At 42.5% G+C, this 22,291-nt stretch overlaps 1 pseudogene; it reads right to left on the bottom strand.

The window, feature by feature from the left end:
* Positions 1-16,176: 16,176 nt before the first annotated feature.
* LOC110330829 lies at positions 16,177-22,058 on the bottom strand (annotated as a pseudogene).
* Positions 22,059-22,291: the final 233 nt, after the last annotated feature.

Genomic DNA, 22,291 nt, shown 5'->3' with positions numbered 1-22,291 from the left:
AGGGATGCAGGGATGGTTTAATATAAGGAAATCCATCGACATAATCCACCATATAATCAAACTCAAAGACAAAAACCACATGATCATCTCCTTAGATGCCGAGAGAGCATTTGACAAAATCCAACACCCCTTCATGATAATAGTCTTGGAAAGATCAGGAATTCAAGGCCTATACCTAAACATAATAAAAATCATTCTACAGCAAGCCAGTAGCCAACATCAAACTAAATGGAGAGAAGCTGGAAGCAATCCCACTAAAATCAGGGACTAGAGAAGGCTGCCCACTTTCTCCCTTCCTATTCAATAGAGTACTTGAAATCCTAGCCAGAGAAATTAGACAACAAAAGTTCAAGGGGATACAACTTGGAAAGGAAGAAGTCAAATATCACTATTTGCAGATGATAGGATAGTATATATGTGACCCCAAAAATTCCACCAGAGAACTCCTAAACCTGATAAACAGCTTCAGTGAAGTAGTAGAATATATAGTTAACTCAAAAAAATCAATGACCTTTCTCTACACAAAGGATAAACAAGATGAGAAAGAAATTAAGAAGACAACACCCTTCACTATAGTCACAAATAATGTAAAATATGTTGGTGTAACCCTAAGGAACTGAATTCATCCGGAATAACAAAAAACCTAGGATAGCAAAAACTATTCTCAATGATAAAAGAATCTCTCCTGGAATCACCATGCCTGACCTCGAGCTATACTACAGAGCAATTGTGGTAAAAAACTGCATGGAACTGGTATAGCAACAGACAGGTAGACCAATGGAATAGAACTGAAGNCCCANAAATGAACCCACACACCTATGTTCACTTGATCTTTGACAAGGGAGCTAAAACCAGCAGGTTGAAAAAAGACAGCATTTTCAACAAATGGTGCTGGCACAACTGGTGGTTATCATGTAGAAGAATGCGATTTGATCCATTCTTATCTCCTTTTACTAAGCTCAAGTCTAAGTGGATCAAGAAACTCCACATAAACCCAGAGACACTAAAATTTATAGAGGAGAAAGTGGGGAAAAGGCTCAAATATATGGGTACAGGTTAAAAATTCCTCAGTAGAACAGCAATGGTTTTGCTGTAAGGTAGAGAATTATAGAATGGGACCTTATAAAATTGTAAAGCTTCTGTAAGGCAAAAGACACTCTCAATAAGACAAAAAGGCCACCAACAGACTGGGAAAGAATATTTACCAATCTTAAATCTCAAAGGGTACTAATATCCAAAATATATGAAGAACTCAAGAAGGTAGACTCCAGAAAATCTAATAACTCCATGAAAAACTTGGGCATAGAGCTCAAAGAATTCTCAACTGAGGATTATTTAATGGCTGAGAAGCACCTGAATAAAATGTTCAACATCCTTAATCATCAAGGAAATGCAAATCAAAACAACCCTGAGATTCCCCCTTACATGAGTCAGAATGGCTAAGATCAAAAATTCATGTGACAGCAGATGCTGGTGAGGATGTAGAGAAAGAGAAACACTTCTCTACTGTTGATGGGTTTTCAAGCTTGTACAACCACTCTGGAAATCAGTGTGGTGGTTCCTTAGAAAACTGGACATAGTACTACTGGAGGATCCAATAATACCTCTCCTGGGCATGTATCCAGAAGACGTTCCAACTGGTAATAAGAACACATGCTCTACTATGTTCATAGCAGCCTTATTTATAATAGCCAGAACCTGGAAAAAACCCAGATGTCCCTCAACAGAGAAATGGATACAGAAAATGTGGTACATTTACACAATGGAGTACTACTCAGCTATTTAAAAAAAATGAATTTATGAAGTTCCTAGGCAAATGGGTAGATCTGCAGGGTATCATCCTGAGTAGGTAACCCAGTCACAAAAGAACTCACATGATATGTACTCACTGATAAGTGGTTAGCCCAGAAACTTACAATTCCCAAGATACAATTTGCAAAACACATGAAACTCAAGAAGAACAAAGACCAAAGTGTGGACACTTTGCCCCTTCTTAGAATTGGGAAGGAAACATGCATGGAAGGAGTTACAGAGAAAAAGTTTGGAACTGAGATGAAAGGATGGACCATCCAGAGACTGCCCCACCCAGGGATCCGTTCTACAACTAGTCACCAATTGCAGACACTATTGCATATACCAGCAAGATTTTGCTGAAAGGACCCTGATATATCTGTCTCTTGTGAGGCAAGGACACTGCCTGGCAAACACAGAAGTGGATGCTCACAGTCAGCTATTGGATGGAACACAGGGCCCCCAATGGAGGAGCTAGAGAAAGTACCCAAGGAGCTGAAGGGGTCTGCATCCCGATAGGTGGAACAACAACATGAACTAACCAGTACCCCCAGAGCTTGTGTCTCTAGTTGAATATGTAGCAGAAGATNGCCTAGTCAGCCATCATTGGGAAGAGAGTCCCCTTGGTCTTGCAGACTTTATATGCCCCATTACAGGGGAACACCAGGACCAAGAAATGGGAGTGGGTGTGTAGGGGAGCAGGGGGGGTGTAGGGGACTTTCAGGACAGCATTTGAAATGTAAATGAAGAAAATACCTAATAAAAAAATTGGAAAAAAAAAGAAGCAAACAATCAACAGTAACACTTCACTGTTAAAGGAGAACCAAAAGCAAGATCCCTGAAATAAGTGACAAACATGACTTTATTAAAAATGTAAAACTCTTCTCTTCTATATGTAAGAGACTGACAAGGCAAGATACAGTCTAAAAGGAAATTTTTAAATATTTACATCATAGAGCAGTATCATTCAAAAATACACAAAGAACTCTTAAACTCAGTGAGAAAATGACCCCTACTAAAATGAAGAAAGAAAAACCTGAACCAGCATTTTATTAATGAAGATATGTAAACTGGATGGTGGTAGTGCCTTTAATCCCAGCACTCAGAGTAGAGGGGTGAGGGAGGACTGGGCAGAAGCAGATGGATCTCTGATTTTGAGGCCAGCCTTGTCTATAGAGTGAATTTCAGAACATTCAGGACTATGTAGAAAAACCCTGTCCAAAAGCCAGGGGTATTGATGTCTCATAGTATTATTGTGTGTTGTGCAATGTGTGCTTTGAACTTTACCAAGAACAAGACAACTATGATTCCAAAATGAATTTTACTTCAAGCAGACAAATATGTATCTAACCATGCCCCACAAGCACATATAAGACAAAAGGCAAGCTTTAGGAATGTAAATTGTTTCAGAAGCCTTAGTTTTCTTCCATAGCTAAGGTTTCCTGGTTTCCACCTTTAAAGATTTAAGGAACAAATTGTTCACAGGGTTTGAAGTACAAGTTACCCTGCCACACTTTTCTGCATAGCCCAAAAAGATGAAATGCTTGCACATGGTCTCTCTGTGCCTCACTCCATTTGTCCTGTTTCTGCCTCTGCCCTTACTCTGTCTCTGAGTCTATATCTCTCTCTGTCTCTGTGTGTATGACTCTTTTCAGTATCTCTGTCTCTGTCTGTCTGTCTGTCTGTCTGTCTGTCTGTCTGTCTGTCTGTCTTTTCTCTCATTCCTTCAATCTCATTCCTTCTCTGGTAGAATGGTTCTCTCCTAAAGTTCAGATGTTTTCTATCTTTCCACGCTGCAATTATTTCAACACATGATTTCAACTGCACTAACATCAGATCAGGGCTTTCTGTTACTCTTATGAAAGATTTGATGTTAAGTCTGTATTTATGGTTTATTTGGAAAAACCAGAATACAATTAAGAAGATTCTCTTAAAATCATCCTGAGGTCCAAGAATGTATATATACAAGGTAGATTGGTAGATAAACAAGATACTATGATGTGTAAACATAATCAAATCCAATTTTGTGAATCATTATTGCATAAATTTGGATAGAACCCAGGAGTTTAATTATATATATATATATGCTTGGAAGGCATCACTGGACCTTTAAAGGATTAATTTTGCCTCTAAACCAAATATCACCCAAATTCTCTATTATAACACATGACTAAATACATAAAACATTTATATAATTCTATTTTTTCTTTATCATGTCTGAATTTAAATACGTTTACTTTGATATCAATAAAATGTGAATATATATACCCATACATACACCCCTCTTTAATAGTAGATATTTGAAATAAAGGACTTTAGTAAATCAATGGACTGTAAGTAGTAAGTGCTGATTTAACACTTTCTATATGCCTGGGATACAGTAGGAAATAAAATATTCCAATTTTCTGTTCTGCTAAAATAGTGAAATGACTGTATAGTTAATACATGAAAAATAGTTCCATGAGCAAAAACTGTCAGCATTGCAGAGTTGATATTGTGATGTTCACAAATTGTGCTGTTCTCATATAGTAAATACTACATATTATTTCATTGCTTTGAAAATTATCCATAGATGAAGTGATTAATCTATGATGATTGGACAGTTACTAAGTAATAAAAGAGACATGGGGAAAATGAAGGTGATAAATACAGCTCCTAATGTACTCTCCTTGTGCCTCTTAGATATATCTATAAATTTAAAAAGATATGCAGAAATACAAATGCAAGTTCTAGCACACAGATTGCCTGGCATTCAAGAAACTCCAGGGCTGTGAAGTTTGCAGTGTGGTCAAGCATCATTGTAGGTGAGAGAGCTGATATTTACCTGTCACCTTAACCTTCAGAGGAACATAATGCCTTTTTTCTTGTTCTTGTGTTTGTCCTATCTATAGCCCTTACTTCCTACCTAATGTCAATCTTTCATAAATATTTTATGAAATGAATAATATATGTTTCAGAAATATAATTTCTGAAACATAATAATTTTAGAGTTTAGCGAGACTAGAAAGACCATTGTAGAGTGAATAATGGTTTTACATCTTTGATGTAATTGCACATTGGCAGACTGGGAAATCTCTGCAGGCAAATGTGATGTCCCTGAAGAAATCACACACTTACCTGTAGAGATTCTTCAGTCTGACAACATCAAGCATCAAACCCCTTTATCAAGCTGTGATTTTTCTATATTCTCTGCTCTGACATGTACAAAGCCTAGTGAAATACCCGAACGAATGCTTGTCCATTAAACCTTGGCTTCATCTGAGAGGACTGCATGACTGATGATGGTTCATTCTCACCAAATTAAGTGTAAGGTTAATTTGTAACATGACTTAGAGAAGTGGCAATGAGGATGTGACCTAACCACTGTTGGCATCACCTGAAACCCAGTTAGAAATGGGAATACCCATGTCACGACCTCCTCAATCAGGACCTCCAATTGGCTCTAGCAATTTCTGCCCAGGTAATGCTGACTGATCTTCAACTTTGTAACCACTGACCAAAAGAAAACAAAAGATCATAGTCAAAAAACTGAACTCAAAATAATCATCTCACACTAAACAAAATACAGAAAGTGTCCTACTTAGGCTTCTGTTGCTGTGATAAAGCACTGATCAAAAGCAGCTTGGGGAAGGAAAGGGTTTATTTGGCATATAGGTCCTGCTTGCTGTCCATCATTGAGGAAAGCCCACAGCAAGGCCCATGAAGGGAATCTGCTTACTGGTTGGTTCCCAGGTTCACATTTAGCTACCTTTTACCTCCTATTATTATCTACCCATCTGGAGGAGAGACTGCCCACAGTGGGCTGGGACATCCCACATCAAATATCAATCAAGAAAATGCCCTAACACGCCTAAAGGTCAATCAGGTGGAAGTGATTCCTCCATGGAGACCCCTTCTTCCCAGATATGTCTAAGTTTTCATTAAATGGACAACAAAATTGACAAAATAATGTATATTTACAACTATTGGACTGAGCATGGGATCCACAATGGAGAAATTAGGAGAAGGACTGAAGAAGCTGAAGGGATTTGCAACCCATAGGAAGAACATCAATATCAACCAACCAGACCCCCCAGAGCTCCCAGAGACTAAACCACCAACCAAAGAATACACATGCAGGGACCCAAGGCTCCAGCCGCATGTGCCGCTCTCCTCCGCTGGCTTCTTCTCGCACGCACCCTTCTGCCTCTGCTGCATGAGCCCTTATACCGTGGACATAATTTTGGATGTCTCACGGGAGCCGCAGTAGTTGGCCTTGGGCGATTGGGAAAACAATCTCTTTTAAAATGCTCAGCCTGGCAACAGGAAAACTTTAACATTAACATGGTAGCATACTTTCCACTTTCGTCCACCAGGCAAAATTTAATCAAACTCAAAATTACTAACACCTGCACCAACACCTCCTTTCCCCGTTTCTCTCCCAGGGCGTCCTTGTCCTTTCCCTTATCTCTCGCTTCCTCGGATCCAAGGTCCTTGGAAGGGCCTCTTTTCTTAGTTGCACCTCTCCTTCTTGAAGCTTCTAATCTTTCTTCATATTTTGCTGCTGCTTCTTCTAGTTCTGACTCTTCACTAGGGTCTAGAGCATCACCAGAATCTGAGCCCAAGCTATCAAGCTCAAGGGCTTCTAACTCCTGGGTGGGATAAATGTTCTTAACTTTACTTGCAGGGGGTTNGTCTTTGTCTTCCCCCTTTTTATATCTCCCCCTATTTACCCTTTTGGGGGGTCCTTTTTCCTTGGAGACGTCTTTTTTGCGCACGCCCATCCTCTCACTAAGTTCGGTTTCTGACATGCTGTCCTGAACTTCCTCCAACGTGCACTGCCCATTAGCTATAGCGATTTTACAAGTCTTATCTTCTAAGCAATTTTTAACAAGCTTCCATATGGCCTTAGTGCCTAGACGTAAGTCCCCGTCTGTAAGGTGGTGGTCAAGATCTTTCCCTAGTTTATTCCAAGAGGCCAGAGTCAGAGACCCTGAGCACGCGTACCAAGGAGCCACACGATCCACCTCTTTAACAAAGTTCTTAAGTGTTCTTTGCTCGATTTTAATGTCTTGCTGCTTTAAAAATGGTCTCCAGAGTTGTAACCACGGACTGTGATGAGCCCATGATGACAAACAGGCACCCGCGGCTTATCTACGTCCGTCTTACAGCTGCNGAGCAAAAGGCAAAGGGCCTACGCACTGCTCCTTTATCTACAAGAGACTTAATGTACGCTCAAGCGGTGCGTCCGCTCATATACCTCGGACTGATTACACCGCACAGTCTAACACCAGCCACGGTGTACGCAGAAGGAGACAATGAGGAAAAGTGCAACTAAGGCTTCAACTGCCCCTTCCCAAGGTGGAGACAAATCAAGACTGAAATCTGTGCCCGTTAGTCCAAAATCAAAGACAGACATACCTCTCCGAAACTTATCCCCCTGCAGTTCTGAATCCTCCCAGTCGCCGAGGGGTCTCCGAAGGTGCTGATGATGTTGAGATTCCCGGGTTTCGGCACCAGAATGTGCCGGGCTACCTTCTCGCCAGCAAGAACGACGCGACACATCATTAGGATCCTTCTGCAGTAAAGCTTTAATGCATCTCGAGAGGCAATGCATAAGCTACAGGAAAGTGGAGACCCCGAGGTGAAAAACCCTCTCCCTTATATAGGAAATGTTCTCCGCCTATGACGTGTAGCTCCCTGGTTGGCTGCTCACTATCAGCCCAGATGACGCCACAGGACAGGCAGGGCGCAAGGGATGGAAATTTACCCAGCACATGCGCAGACCGCTTGTTTACCAGTTAGAACACCGGATGCCAGCGCCGTCTTGCCATGGAGATTGTGAGGATGGCTCCCCACAGCCGCATATGTAGCAAAGGATTTTGAGGGAGGGGTGAGGAACCAGGAAAGGAGATAACATTTGAAATTTAAATAAAGAAAATGTCCAATAAAATATTACTCTCAAGAATGAATGACTTTTGTAAAATGATAATCTTGATAATACACATGAGCATCGACTGAAGAAAGTTTCATCTTCAACTCTTTGCCACTGAGATTACAAAACTCTCCTCGGAAATAAAGAGTTAAGAAATCTATTCAGAAGTGGAGAACGTTTTAGTCTGGGAGGATAAAAGGATACTGACATCATTCAAGTTGTGAGCCATAATTCTTATTAGATTGTATTGCTACATTCTTCACACAGCTTTGGAAAGTTATTTCTAAGGTCACAAAATATGCACTTAGCCTGCACACCGAGAAGAAAAATGATTTTACAATGAAATTATTTCAGCCTGGCCCAATAATATTCAAAAGACTTAAGATTTATTCTCTATGTAACATTTCTTGGTGAAATAAATGATGACTATATGATTATCTTTTTCAATGTTCTGTGTAGTTTTGCCCTATTAACAATTAAATTTGGCAATAAATGATCTACTAAGAAAACTTTTACCTATTTCCTTTGTGTTTAATACTATAAAATTGCATGGCTAAAGGGTAAATTACAATTGTACTTGGCCTCTGACAATGAGTAAATTTCATAATTTTTGTATTATACATCAAAACAGCATATAAACAATTGGTATGCCTGTTAACCAGTAACCCCTAGTAGTTTGTTAGGAATTCATCTTCCATTTAATTCTTAACAAAATGATTTTGATTATTTGTGGACCACACCAATTTCCCATGATGTGATGGAAAATGTAACAACCAAAACTTGAATTAGATCACACACAAAGCATCAATTTACTCAGATCATAATAGTGAGGTTTGGCTCATTCACTGAAAAGTGAGAGTTCAGCTCTTCTTGGACTCAACAAATAGTGTGGGAGGTCCACACAGTGTTTTAGAGAACACTGTGCCACCTCCATGAGAACCTTCACTTTGATGAAAATAGAGTGGTTATCTAGACACCAGACTTTTTGACTTTCACAAATTGACTCAACCTTTCTGCAGCTGCTACAGTTCCAGCTGGCATTTGATAATGGTTTTTTTTAAAAAGCAACGGTTAACAAATGTATGCAATTGATATGCAAAATCTTTCAAAACATGGGATTCTATTGGAGAAACAACAACAATAGTAGAGCAATACTAGGAATCTAGCATACTGTTTGTTACAACTATGGACACGAATATCCAATAGATACTACTGCATGGAGCATGCCATGCATGTGATTTGCCTTCATTTTCTCACAAACACAATAAAAGTAATATTAAGAATCCTACTTAGGCTAGGCAGTGGTGGCACATGCCTTCAATCCCAGCACTTGGGAGGCAGAGGCAGGCAGATTTCTGAGTTTGAGGCCATCCTGGTCTACAGAGTGAGTTCCAGGACAGCCAGAGCTATACAGAGAAACCCTGTCCTAAAAATAAAACAAACAAACAAAAAACAAAAACAAAAAAAACAAAACAAAACAAAAAGCAAGCATCCTACTTAGAGGTTGAAGATGTGGGTCAAGATGTGGTTAAGAACACTTGTTGCTCTTCTGGATGACCTAAGTTAAATGCCTAGCACACAGATGATGGCTTTCAATCACCACTAACTCCAATCAGAGGCTACCCTGCATCCTTTTCTAGCATCTGTAGGCACTAAACATGTATGTGGTGCACAGGCATACATACATACAAGACATTTGTGTATATATATGTATATGTATATACATATACATAAATAGCAAATAAATTAATTTATGAAGAAAATGAAGTTCAGAAAGGTTTTATATTGGAAGGAGGAAACTATTTAAGGGTGCACACCTCAGCATTTTAGAAAAATATAGTACAGAAGAACAAGCATGAAACTAAGGCTTAGAAAATCTGGACTAAATCTCATCATATTTAAAATAAGCAAGGTAATGTCTTTCCTGTTTGTTTCCCATTGCTGGAGAAAGCTCTTGTCAAAAAAATGTAGAATGTTGCTTTTGTGTTTAGGGTGAACTGCACAGTCCAGACATGGCCTAGACTCTATTTCCAGTCCCCCCAGATTGCATCCATACAAGTGAAACTGCAAAGGAGAGGATGCCAGTGGGAGGGTCAGTCACTCTCCTTCAGTGCATCCTAAACACCCTTTCCTCTTTCCTTATCACCCTCCCCAGGTCCTCTTCCTTGTCTGAGTCTGGTAATCCCAAGAAGACCTTAGGACACACAGCTTTTCCAGAAGAACTGTGCCAGGTAAATCCACAGGATGCCAGGGGTTTTAATTAACATATAATTTAAATATTTCTCAGAACCCTAGCATTCAGATCTGTAAAGGAAGAGAGTGGCTACTTTACTTAATAGAATTATTTGTAGTGTTGATTATGTTGGCTGCTACATACACAGCCCCTTTGGTCCTTGCAATAACTTTATCTGAAGCATGAATAATAAAGGTTTCATTATGCAGATGAGAAAACTGAACTTTTTACAGGTTAAATATATCCTCTATTATGTTACTATGTTTTGACTGTTAAGGCTCAAAGAGAAAGTAGCACCAAGTCATGCAGTGCTTACCCAAAACTCTGTGTCAGTTTCCTTTGTACTGTTTGACATGTTCCTATAATTGCTTGAATTGCCTATATTTGTTATAAAAATGTAATGGGTAACTATTCAACTTGTCATAGCTAAATAGTTCATTCCAAAGCAAAGCCATTATGTTATAATACACTGGATGATATGGACAACTAGAAGATCTAATAAATTCTAGATCTATGTATATTTTAACCCCAACACCAAACAATAAAATTGGCTTCCTTCTACTAAAGATACAGCAAACATAAAATTCACATTCTTACGAAAGAAATCCTCCCCCCCCTTATAATGTTGCTGACAATTTAAAATCAATTTTGAGCAAACCATGAATATATTCAAAGTACTGTGGGTTACACTAACAATTTATGTGTTTTACCTTGTCTTTACCTCAACGAAGTAATTTTAAAATATGCATTTCTTAAGAATCTTGGTTTCCCTTCCTCTAAACACACACCATCAAAAAAGTCTGGGTATTTAATATCTGTTTCCTAAGACCACTGTTGATTTTTCTGCTGCTGTTAATGTTTCAAGTGCCTAATTGTTTTCAAGCATTAAAATTCAGGCACCAGATCTACTTCTGACAGCTCTCTCCTTTTTTCCCTAGATGCCCTCATCTTCTCTATGAAGTTATGAACTCGACTTAATAACACTCCAGCGATGTAGGATGCTGCTTCTCTCCTCTCATCCTCACAAAAACATTCTAAACTCCTGCACTACTGCCCACAAAGTCCCCAATGGTCCCTCACAGTGCTGGGCTGGGTAAGTTTCTCAGGATCTTATTCACAAAGTTCTTTATAATTACTAAAATAGCTATGCTTCCTCATTCTCGCTCATTATTTTTCTCCATACACACTTGTGCTTCCATAAAACAAGTTCCATATGGCTTTATAACGCCATAGAAATATACTATTAAGCATTCTCCCATTTTCATTTTATTTCTTCAAGAATCTTAATTGAGTTGTTATGAAAAACCAATAAGATAATCCACATAAAGTTTAGTGCTTAAGTCCATAGCATACACTCATAGAAACACCTTTGAGTGCAATATCATGTGTTGTTAGACACTTTATATAAATAGTCTTATTTAAACCTTGAGAAGTTCTATGAGATAGATTTGGAAGCCCTGTCTTAAAATGAGAAAGCTAGGTGCTTCTTGGACATTAACCATTTAAATTGATTGAGGGAAGCTGCTGAACAACCACCTCCCTGCAGGATCTGAATCTTCACAAACTGTACACTGATACTCAGACCCTCAATGAGCAGACATTGAGTCCCAGTTGGCTACTGTGAGAATTCCAAATAAAACTCAAACCCTACCTTTGCTTTAAGGGGCTGACAATGGATAAGTAACATTTTAATTACAGTGCCCAACATGCTATCATTCAAACATAAGTATTTGCTGTTTTCAAGTGCCTAACTATCTTCCTCTCTTGATGTTTGTTGATTTAGAATCTCCTTTATCCACCAAAACTAAGAATTCTCTTAGGATTGGAGACTTTAATTTGTCTTCTATTGCAACAGTCTGCAGAAGACTAAATTCTAAATACTCTGTCCTAAAATCTCCAGGGATAACTTCCTTTTGCGTTACTGTGGGTAGCATCTACCAAAGAAGGTAGGTCCAAGCTTATTCACCCACTCAGTGATTAAAAACCCCTGAGATAGCAGAATAGCTCCTGTCACTGTAGTTACTTGTTGCTGTGCCTGTGGTCTCTAAAATATTCAATTTTAAGAAAAAGATGTTGAATTGTAAGAGCTATAGCCCAGTTTATATAGGCAATCAATAATAACTGTTGTAACTGTTTTTATCTCTCTTTAATCACACATGTCATTTTCATTATCTAACTTGCTAATAGCTGTTCTTAAAAGGCTGTGTTTTCAACTGCTTAACTTCCAGTTGGGAGAATACAACTAATCCCTTGAATTAGAGATCACCATTTTTAGGGCTTTGTAGAAGCTTACACTAGATAAAGCTTATTTATGGGGACCATCCTTTATATCAGCAACATTTCTCTGTTGTTAATTGTGACCTGCTCAAGAATATCTCCGCCATGCAGAATGTGGAAAACATGCCAAAAGGAAGGTCAGTCCAATAGCATTTCCAGCTTTGGCCTTGGACTGGACACCCACTTATTGCATGATAACTCAACTCCCTTCTCGTAAAGCCTTATCTCTAAATGCCATGCTCCATGAATGCCTTCCTCTATCCATAATCACTGTTACCCTCATGCTCCCCCATCTGACCTTCTCTTCCACAAAAATCTAGAAACTATGTACTTGATAGACAAACCAAATTCACTGAAAAAGATAGATTTATTTAAGGCAGCTTTACCAAAATTCAGCTTCAAGCGCATATTTAACAAAACTCTAGCCAAAATGCTCATTTGTAACTGTAGCTAAATACTTTATTGAAATCAGGTAGAAGCCAAACATTTTCTGAATCCCTACTAGGCTACAAAAACAGTAAATAATATCTGTCTAACTCTCAAACCTTGAACAATCCGGAGTTTCAATCACAGAAAAAGCAAGGCAATGAGGTAAGAAAGAGCCAGGCCTGGAAATGACTACTGCTTTCACAACCACTCCTTGCAGGAACACAATGAGGGAAGCTCTAGGCTGCCATAGCTTCTAGGAACATAGGAGAGTGTCCATAAGAACACCAAGGACTTGCAATGAATTCTCTTACACACCTGCACTATTGACATTGCTTTTTCTAGATTTTCTATTTTTGTTTTTGTTTCTAAGAGTTATGTAACAGTTTGTATCCCCTTGATTTCTTATACTTGTCTTATTCCTCTGGCTAGAATTTCAAGTACTATATTGAATAGAAAGGGAGAGAGTGGGCAGCCTGGTCTTGTTCCTAATTTTAGTGGAAATGCTTTAACTTTCTTTCCACTTAGTTTGATGTTGGCTATTGGCTTGCTATCTATTGCTTTGATCATGTTTAAGTATGTGCTTTGTATCCCTAATTTCTATAATACCTTTAATATGAAGGGGTGTTGGATTTTGTCAAAGGCTTTTTCAGAGTCTAATGAGATAATCATGTGATTTTTTTCTTTCAGTTGGTGGATTATATTGATGAATTTTTCTATACTGAACCATCCCTACATCCCTGGGAAGAAGTCTACTAGTTCATGATGGCTGGTATCTTTGATGTGTTCCTGGATTCCATCTGCAAGTATTTTATTGAATATTTTTGCATCAAAAAGAGAAATCAGTCTGAAGTTCTCTTGCTTTGTTGAGTCTTTGTGTGGTTTAAGTATCACAGTGACTGTGACCTCATAGAACCAGTTTGTCAGTGTTCCTTCTGGTTCTATTTTGTGAAATAGTTTGAAGAGCAATGGTATTAGTTCTTCTTTGAAAGTCTGGTAGAATTCTGTACAAACACCATCTGGCCCTGGGCACTTTTTTTTTTTTTTGGTTGGGAGACTTTTAATGACTGCTTCTACTTCTTTAAGGGTTATGGGTCTATTTAAATAGTTTACCTGCTCTTTATTTAACTATGGTACTTAGTATCTGTGTAGAAAATCATTCATTTTGTTAAGATTTTCCAATTTTGTGGAGTACAGGCTATTGAAGTAATACCTAATGATTCTTTGAATTTCCTCAGTGTCAATTGTTCGGTCTCCCTTTTTATTACTGATTTTATTTGGATACTGTCTCTCTGTCTCTTGGTTAGTTTGGCTAAGGGTTTGTCAATCTTGTTGATTTTCTCACCTCCCTCATAACACACAATGAGCTATTTCCACCTGCCCTTTCTTCTTATGTGGTCCCTAGCACCAGAAGGTATATTTTAATTTGTGGAACTTTATATCAATCATCTTCAATGTCTCTAATCACTCTTGCTTCCATAAAAGAAAGTGACATATATTCTAAGGTTAAAAATCTGAACTATCATTCTAGGAACCAAAGTGCTATCATCTACAAGAGCAGATATTTGTGAATCATCTCGCCAGTTTCTCTGTCTTATTTTTTCACACAAGGTTTCCTACTGGACTTGAATCCTTTTGGCTGACTAGACTAGCTTGTCAATAAGGCTCAAAGGTACTTCTGTGCCTGCCCCTTCAGGGCTGGAGCATTTTTTTGCATGGGTATTGAAGATAAAATTTAGCTTCTCATGCTTGTGAGCAAGTACTTTACCAACCCAACTACCTACCTGTTCTTGTAGGACCCCCTTTCGAGGACCCCCACTTGAGTCTCGGGAAAGGGCCCACCCAAGGAAACACAAGAGACCTTCTTGATGCAAAAACACGAGATAGTTTAATGGCAGAGCTCCGGGCCAATACGTATCTCACACAGGAGACAGAGGAATTGACCATGAGGCTCAAAAGCTAGGGGTTTTTATAGAAAGAGGATCAGGGGTTAGGGGGAATTTGCGTGGTTTCACCCAGTTGGCTCATTTGAACATCAGCAAAAACGATTACACATTAGCAGAATGGTATGTGCAAGTCAGGATGTCAGGAGATCTGAGGGGCGGACGCTTATCTATGTCAGCAGAACATTTGGTTAACATATAACTTCAAACTATGTCAGGAGGGCAACGGGCAGACAGAGGTGCCAGATGGCTGATGACTCGGCCAAGATAATCCAGACAAGTTCCTGCATTCTTCTTTTATCTTTATGGCCAGTCAGCCTCAGGAATGTTTTAACAACGGACCTGCCCGGACGTTCCCTGGGCCTGTTCCACGATGTTCTCAGCCTCAGACTTCTAAGCTTTCTTTGGACTATTTGACATAAGTTACATAAATCAGGCCTCAAATTTTATCTTAAATTTCATTTCCCTTCATTCCCCTCTTTTTCTCTACTTAATAATTCTAATCCTAGAATTCTAAAGGTTATCTTCTTCTTGAGGACTCAGAGTCTGATATTGCTGCCTAAGTACCATGAGCTGTACTGTATTAACTCTATCTCTAACAAAGGCAACTAGTTGATTAATCAAGCAGGGCCCAAAAGTTAAGAGCAAAAGCAGAATTATCAGTGGCCCAGTGATGGCAGACAACAGAGTGGTCAGCCATGGGGAGCCAGTGAACCAGGATTCATACCATCCTTGGTGGGCTTCTTGATCCTGTTTTCTTCTCTCTAGTCTTTCTTTGAGTCTCTGCATGGAATCCCTAACTCCACCTGTGTGATCTGCATAGAAGCAACACTCCTTTTAGAGCTGCACAGAGGCCCCCATCTTTAAGGAATAAGAGGTCTAAGCCTCTCCTATTCTGCAATACAACCTCAGAAAGGGAGGTTAGGGATTTTTCCAAGGTGCTGACAGATTTTTTTTGTATAGCCTCAATATCTTCATTAACAGCCTCATGTAATGCAGCAAGATGTTGGTCTCCTGTGATCAGGGCAGCAGTACCAGTGCCGATTCCTGCTGCCACTCCTGCTCCCAGGAGCATGGCTAGAGTAAGAGGAGCTGGTTCTCGCCTGTACCTAGTCACCTGATTATCAAAATGATCTTCTAGTCCCTCAGGCTCATGGTAGTAAATTCTGGGCAATAGCTGAACTAATACACAAAAATCACCAGAATCATTGAAAATGCCAGTAGCTATGCATGGGGTGAGCCCCATGCTGCAGGTCCACCATGCCCCGTTAGGGGCCAAGTAGTAATTAGTGGAGGTGTGAACTTGAATGGTCTAATTACAGAGGTACTCGTATTTCCGGGGCACTTTCCCTACAAAGGTACCCTGCCCAGTCACTTCGGTCGGGGTCAGTCTGCCTGTGACTCCCCAGTCACAATTAGAGTGACTAATAGTATTGTTAAAGCTCAGGCTGGTGGCAAGTCCCTCATAATAAGGTGGCCCTGCTGACAAGCAGAGCCAACAAGAATTTGTGTCATTTGGCCTGGTGTTATTGAGGGTCTGGTACGCCCCCAAGACCAAATTGAAGAGACGGTCCCCAGTCTTCGGGGCAGGCTCAGTCCGAGGTTTTGAGAGCACATTGGAGCAGTATCAGTATTGGGGGTGGTACCAGGACCCAGGGAGGGTGCCACTGTGGGAGGGGGCAGCCGAGGAGGTGTGAGTCCTGGTCAGATAGCACCTTATTGGGACCAACGGGCTGCCCTGGCAGAGTCTCAACTAATTTAGAAAGTGTATCCGGGTTCGTTCCGGACACATAGTACCTTAATCCCCACATCCTGCCTTTATTCCAGCCTCCAAACTGTTTTCCCTTCTGCATGAATTCTATGTGAAGGGGCTGGCAGTGGCCACTGTTATAACACCTGTTCCATGGGTCACCAGTCCAATTTCTGCGGACCGTGATGAGGTCCCAGGTGGAGAAGGGATTCCAATACACCTGCCCTGTGGTCTCACACCCCCATTCTCTGCAAAAGAAATGATCTGACCCTCCGCATGTTTTCACTGCGTTCCTATCTCTCCTATCCCTGGGACACACATAAAACTCACTGTTCGCCATGCCATCTCTAGCTTTTTCGAAACAACATCCAATCTTTCCGTAGGAAATCTGGTCATTGCAGGCGGAATAATCTGAATTGGGAGGCTTAGTCCACCTAGAAGTTTCCAGGTCAGTGTCAGGGATATCCCATGAGTCTAGCCCAGCTGTCAGGGCACAGGCATCGGGGATTAGCGCAGGCCACCAAGTGGTGAAGGTGGCATCTTTAGTGAGACTCCAAGCAACTTCTCCTGCTTGGGACAACACCTGCCAAGTCAAGCTTTTGGGGGTGTGGGGGTTACTTACCCTTCTGTAGCCTATGACTCAAACGAAGCTTAAGAGGATTGTTAGTCTTTTCCAGGATCCACTCATTCTGCTCAGCCTCAGGGAGTGTCTTCTTAACGTTATATGCATGAATCCAGGTTGGGATTCCTTCCACTTTAACGGCGGTGGGCATCATCATCAGCACCAAGTAGGGTCCTTTCCACCTTGGCTCTAGGTTCCCCGCTGGATGTCTCCTCACTAGGACAGTGTCTCCTACTTCAAACTGATGCAGCACCTGTATATCACCAGCAACATAGGTTTCTTTTAACTGTTCCCAGACCTCTTTTCTTATGATTTCAAGAGCCTTGAGCTGAGCTAAAAGGCGAGAGGAGGGGATGAAGGATGCATCCGGGCAAGTTTTACTCCCTACTGTCACATAGATGTGCAGAGGTGCCCCATACATTAATTCAAAGGGTGTTAGACCAGAGGCTCCGGGGGTATTCCGGGCCCTGAATAAAGGATAAGGGAGAAGGGCTGTCCAATCGTTTCCACCAGTTTCTAATGCCATTTTAGTTAGGGTCTCTTTTAGCATTCTATTCATTCTCTCTACCTGTCCTGAACTCTGGGGTCAGTATGCACAATGTAACTTCCAATTTATCCCCAGCTGTCTGGCCAATCCCTGACTTACCTGGGAGATGAAGGCAGGTCCATTATCCAAACCGATTACCTTGGGAACCCCAAAACGAGGAAGAATTTCTTCGAGTATCTTCTTGGCCACCACATTAGCTATCTCTTTCTTGGTGGGGAACACCTCGAGCCACCCTGAAAAAGTGTCTATGAAGACTAAAAGGTATTTATTTCCATACCGGGCTGGTTTTACCTCAGTAAAGTCGGTTTCCCAGTAGGTCCCAGGTCTGTCTCCTCGCAAGCGCCTTCTGCCATGGAGTCTGCTGGACCTGGCATTGGTGAATGCACAGGCTCAGCAGTTTTTCACTAGGTCCTCTACAGCTTTCTGTAGTCCGGGAATATGATAGGGGGACCCACTGACCAGTTTTATCATCTTTTTGGATCCTAAGTGAGTGAGGCGGTGTATGCCAGCCAGGTATTCCAGCCCCTATTTTTCTGTGAGGATTTCTTTCTCCATCCCTTCTTTAACCAGCTGGGGTGTGGTTTTAATTACCAAAGTCATTGACCCTTGGGCTGCCTCTTTAGCTACTTGGTCTGCCATTTAGTCCCCTTTTTCTATTGGTCCGGTTCCCTTCTGATGTCCTGGGCAGTGGATGATCGCCACTCTGCAAGGCAGGCGGACGGCTTCTAACAAGCTAAGGATCTCCTCCTTATTTTTAATGTCCTTCCCAGTGGAAGTCAATAGTCCACGCCATCTGTAGATTGCCCCATGGACATGAGCCGTAAGGAAGGCATATCAGCTGTCAGTGTAAATGTTAATAGTCTTTCCTTCTGCCAGCCTTAAAGCCTGGGATAGAGCGACGAGCTCCGCTCTCTGGGCTGATGTTCCCTCAGGCAGACTGCTAGCCCAAATGACGGACTTCCCATCCACTACCACTGCCCCTGCTCTGCGCTTACCTTCCACCATGAAGCTGCTTCCATCGGTGAACCAGGACACTGCTCCTGGCCACGGTTGGTCTGTGAGGTCTGGCCGAATTCCAGTTTCTTCTGCCAGTACCTCCTCACATTTGTGTACAGGGGTCTCGCCGGTTTCAGGTAGTAAGGTAGCAGGGTTGAGGATGGCAGAGGGAGCAAAGATCACTCACTCTGTCAGCAGCAAACTCTGATAATGTGTTGGTCATTCAGCAGTTCGGGGACTGCCTGATAATACTCTCAAGCGAGTGTGTGGCCACCATGGTGATACTCTGGCCCATCATCAGCTTATCAGCATCTTTTACCAACACAGCTGTAGCCACTATTGCTCGTAGGCAGGAAGGCCACCCACTAGCCACAGAGTCCAGTTTCTTTGATAGATAAGCTACTGGGCACTTCCAGGGCCCTAAAGCTTGAGTAAGGACCCCCCCCCCCAGCTATCCCGTTCCTTTCATGGATGTACAGGGTGAAAGGCTAATTCAGGTCTGGCAGTGCTAGGGTAGGGGCCTGCAGCAGGGCCTTTTTTAGAGTCCCAAAAGCCAATTGATGTTCCTGGGTCCAGGTGGATTCCCCTTTTTCTTTGATTAGGGGGTACAATGGGGCCAGTAGAGTGGCAAATCCCGGGACCCAAAGTCTACAGAATCCCGCCATCCCCAAGAATTCTCTTACCTGGCGAGGGGTGGTCGGGGTTGGGATCTGCATCACTGTCCATTTTCTGGCCTGTGTGAGCCATCGTTGTCCATTCTTCAGGATACATCCCAAGTAACTCACTTCTGTTTGACATAACTGGGCCTTTTTAGCTGAAACCCAATACTCCAGCTCACCCAACTCGACCAGGATGTTCTGAGTCCCAAGTTCTCACTCCTCGCGTGTTTCTGCAGCGAGTAAAAGGTCATCAATGAACTACAAAAGTGTCACCTGGGGATTATTGACTCAAGAAGAGGCAAGATCTCGGTGTAAGGCCTTGTCAAATTAGGTGGGTGAATTCTTGAATCCCTGAGGCAGTCTTGTCCATGTGAGCTGTCCAGTCCTTCCACTTTCTGGATCTCACCCCTCGAAGGCGAACAGGGGTTGGCTATTGGGCTGTAACCTCAGACAGAAAAAAGCTTCTTTAAGATCTAAGACTGTATACCAGGTTCGCTCAGGTGGCAGTGTGCTGAGCAGGCTATAAGGATTTGGCACTGTGGGGTGAATGTCTTGAGTTCTCTTATCTACTTCCCTAAGGTCTTGGATTGGGCGATAGTCATTTGTTCCCGGATTCTTTACAGGGAATAGGGAAGTGTTCCAAGGAGACTTGCATGGGATCAAGATCCCCTGCTGAAGCAGTCTGGTGATGTGAGGGCATATGCCCTCTTGTGCTTCTCTGCTCATGGGGTACTGTAGAACTCCAATGGGAGTGGCTTGGACTTGAGCTCAATCACCACTGGGGGACCTTGTCTTGCCATCCCCATTCCTCCTGTCTTAGCCCACGCCTGAGGAAATCGATTAAGCCAGTCCTCTAGCCCCTCAGGGAGCTTAAATTTGTCCTGATAAATCTGGTACTCTTCTCCTAATTGTAAAGTTAGTGCCAAGGTCTGAGGTGTCTCTATTCCCCAAGATACCTCTGGTCTGGGGTAGGCAAAGGTTATTTGTGCTTTCAATTTGGTTAATAAGTCTCTTCCCAATAGGGGCATGGGGCACTCTGGAATGACCAGAAATGAATGAGTCACTTGGTTTCATCGTAGGACCACTGTCCAGGACATGGTCCATGGGTATGATTTTTGCCCTGTAGCCCCAATCACCAATGTTTTCTCATTCTTTCTTACTTTACCTAATGGTGTTCAAAGCACTGAAAATTCTGTGCCTATGTCGACCAGGAAGTCTACGGGGGTCTCCTCCACTTCTAATGTTACCCTAGGCTCGGGGAGGGGGGCTGAGCCCCGTCTCCCCTAGTCTTCATCCTCTTCGAGAGACAGCACCTTTACCTCCTGTTTCTTTTTAGGGCATTCACAGGCCCAGTGGCCTGTATCCTTGCAGTAAGCACACTGGTCTCTTTCTAGGTGCGGTCTGGCTCCCCGGTTCTCCTTGGCCCTTGCCATTTTCCATTTCCCAGGTTCCCTGTCTAGCCCTACCTCCTTTGTCCCTATCTACTACTGCGGCCAGAACCCAAGTCAGAGCCTTTTCCTGTCTTTTGTCCCTCCTGTCCTCATCTTCTCTCCTCTCTCTCTTTTCTCTTTCGAGCTTTTCATCCTCCGTCTCTCTCTTATGATACACTTTCTCAGCCTCTTTAACCACATCCTTTATAGTATAGTCCTGCAATCCCTCAATCCGCTGCAACTTTTTTCTAATGTCAGGGGCTGACTGCCCAATGAAGGCCATAATCACTGAGGCCCGCTGCCCCTCAGACATAGGGTCAAATGGGGTGTATCTCCTGTAAGCCTCCATGAGACTCTCCAAAAATTCTGAGGGGGCCTCAGTCATCCCCTGCACAACTTCTCTTACCTTAGCCAAATTTGTAGGCCTGCAAGCAGCACCTCTAAGCCCCGCCACTAGAGGCCTGCAGTAATTGGACAGACGTTCCCTACTTTGTGCCATGTCATAGTCCCATTGGGGGCGGGTTAGAGGGAACCCTTCATCTGTTTCGGCCGGCGTCTGGACAGGGTCTCCGGCACCATCCTGGACATTTTTCTGGGCTTCTTGGAGGACTCTCTCTCTCTCCTCTGTGGTGAACAGGGTCTGCAGAAGCTGCAGACAGTCGTTCTAAGTTGGCTGATGAGAATACATCAGTGATTCGACCAGGCCTGTAAGCCCTGCAGGGTTTTCTGAAAAAGGAGGGTGATTAACTTTCCAGTTATAGAGATCAGAGGAAGAAAAAGGTCAAGACTGTAGAAGCTGTAAATCATTCTGGTCTGCCAGGGGAGCTCCAACAGCCCTGAGGGGAAGCCCAAGGTTGAATTGGCAGGCCCCTCAGGAGTGGCTCCCTGCTGGCTCCTTGTTCCTGCTGAGGGACCTCCTCCCCCGGTCCCTGGGGCCAGGACTGGGGGAGCTGAGGGTTGGTGTGCAGGTTGGAGGACTTGAGGGTAGGGTGGAGGCTGCTGGGAGTCGGGCCACTCAGGGGGTTCTTCTATCTCTGGGTAAATATTGGGGGGTTGGTGTGCACCAATGGTGTGCTGCGCTCGCCGTCTCCTTCAGGCTGTGGTTTTGTTTTCTCATTTGCGGCACTTTCCTGACAGCTAGGATCTTATTACCAGGACACAGGGGCAGTAGGAATGGGCGAACCCACCGGGGTGGAAATTGTGCAAAGTCCTCCCACACTGTGATGTACGGTTGCTGGTTCAGATGTGATCCTCGTCTTTCCTGGAAAACAACAGCCTTCACAGCCCTGATGGTGGGTAGATCAAAAGTTCCCTCAGGTGGCCAGTCTACCCCAAAGGCAGGCCATTCCGAGGTACAGAAAGTTAGCCAAGGCTTCTTCTTGACTGTCACTGATAAATTCCATCCTCTTGCCTAACGTCTGTCCAGTGGTCCTTAGTCAGAAACAAGGGGGCTGACACAGTCTGTCCCATAGTAAAAATTAGGAACAGAGACAAAACAACGACAGAAACAGAAGACACTAGAACATCCAAGCACACTCATCCATGTCTAGACTTATACTGTAGGACCACCTCGTGAGGGAACTCCCTCGGGTCCGCAGGTCACAGGAATGAGGGAGTCCCTCAGAAACAGAGAAGCCGACTTGTAGTAAACACACGAGGTACTTTAATGGCAGAGCTCTGGGTGGACTCGTATCTCACGCAGG

Source organism: Mus pahari, chromosome 13 (genome assembly GCF_900095145.1).
Source record: "Mus pahari chromosome 13, PAHARI_EIJ_v1.1, whole genome shotgun sequence".
Taxonomy (NCBI): domain Eukaryota; kingdom Metazoa; phylum Chordata; class Mammalia; order Rodentia; family Muridae; genus Mus; species Mus pahari.
The sequence above is the reverse complement of the archived record's forward strand: the minus strand, read 5'-3'. Positions and strand labels throughout refer to the sequence as shown.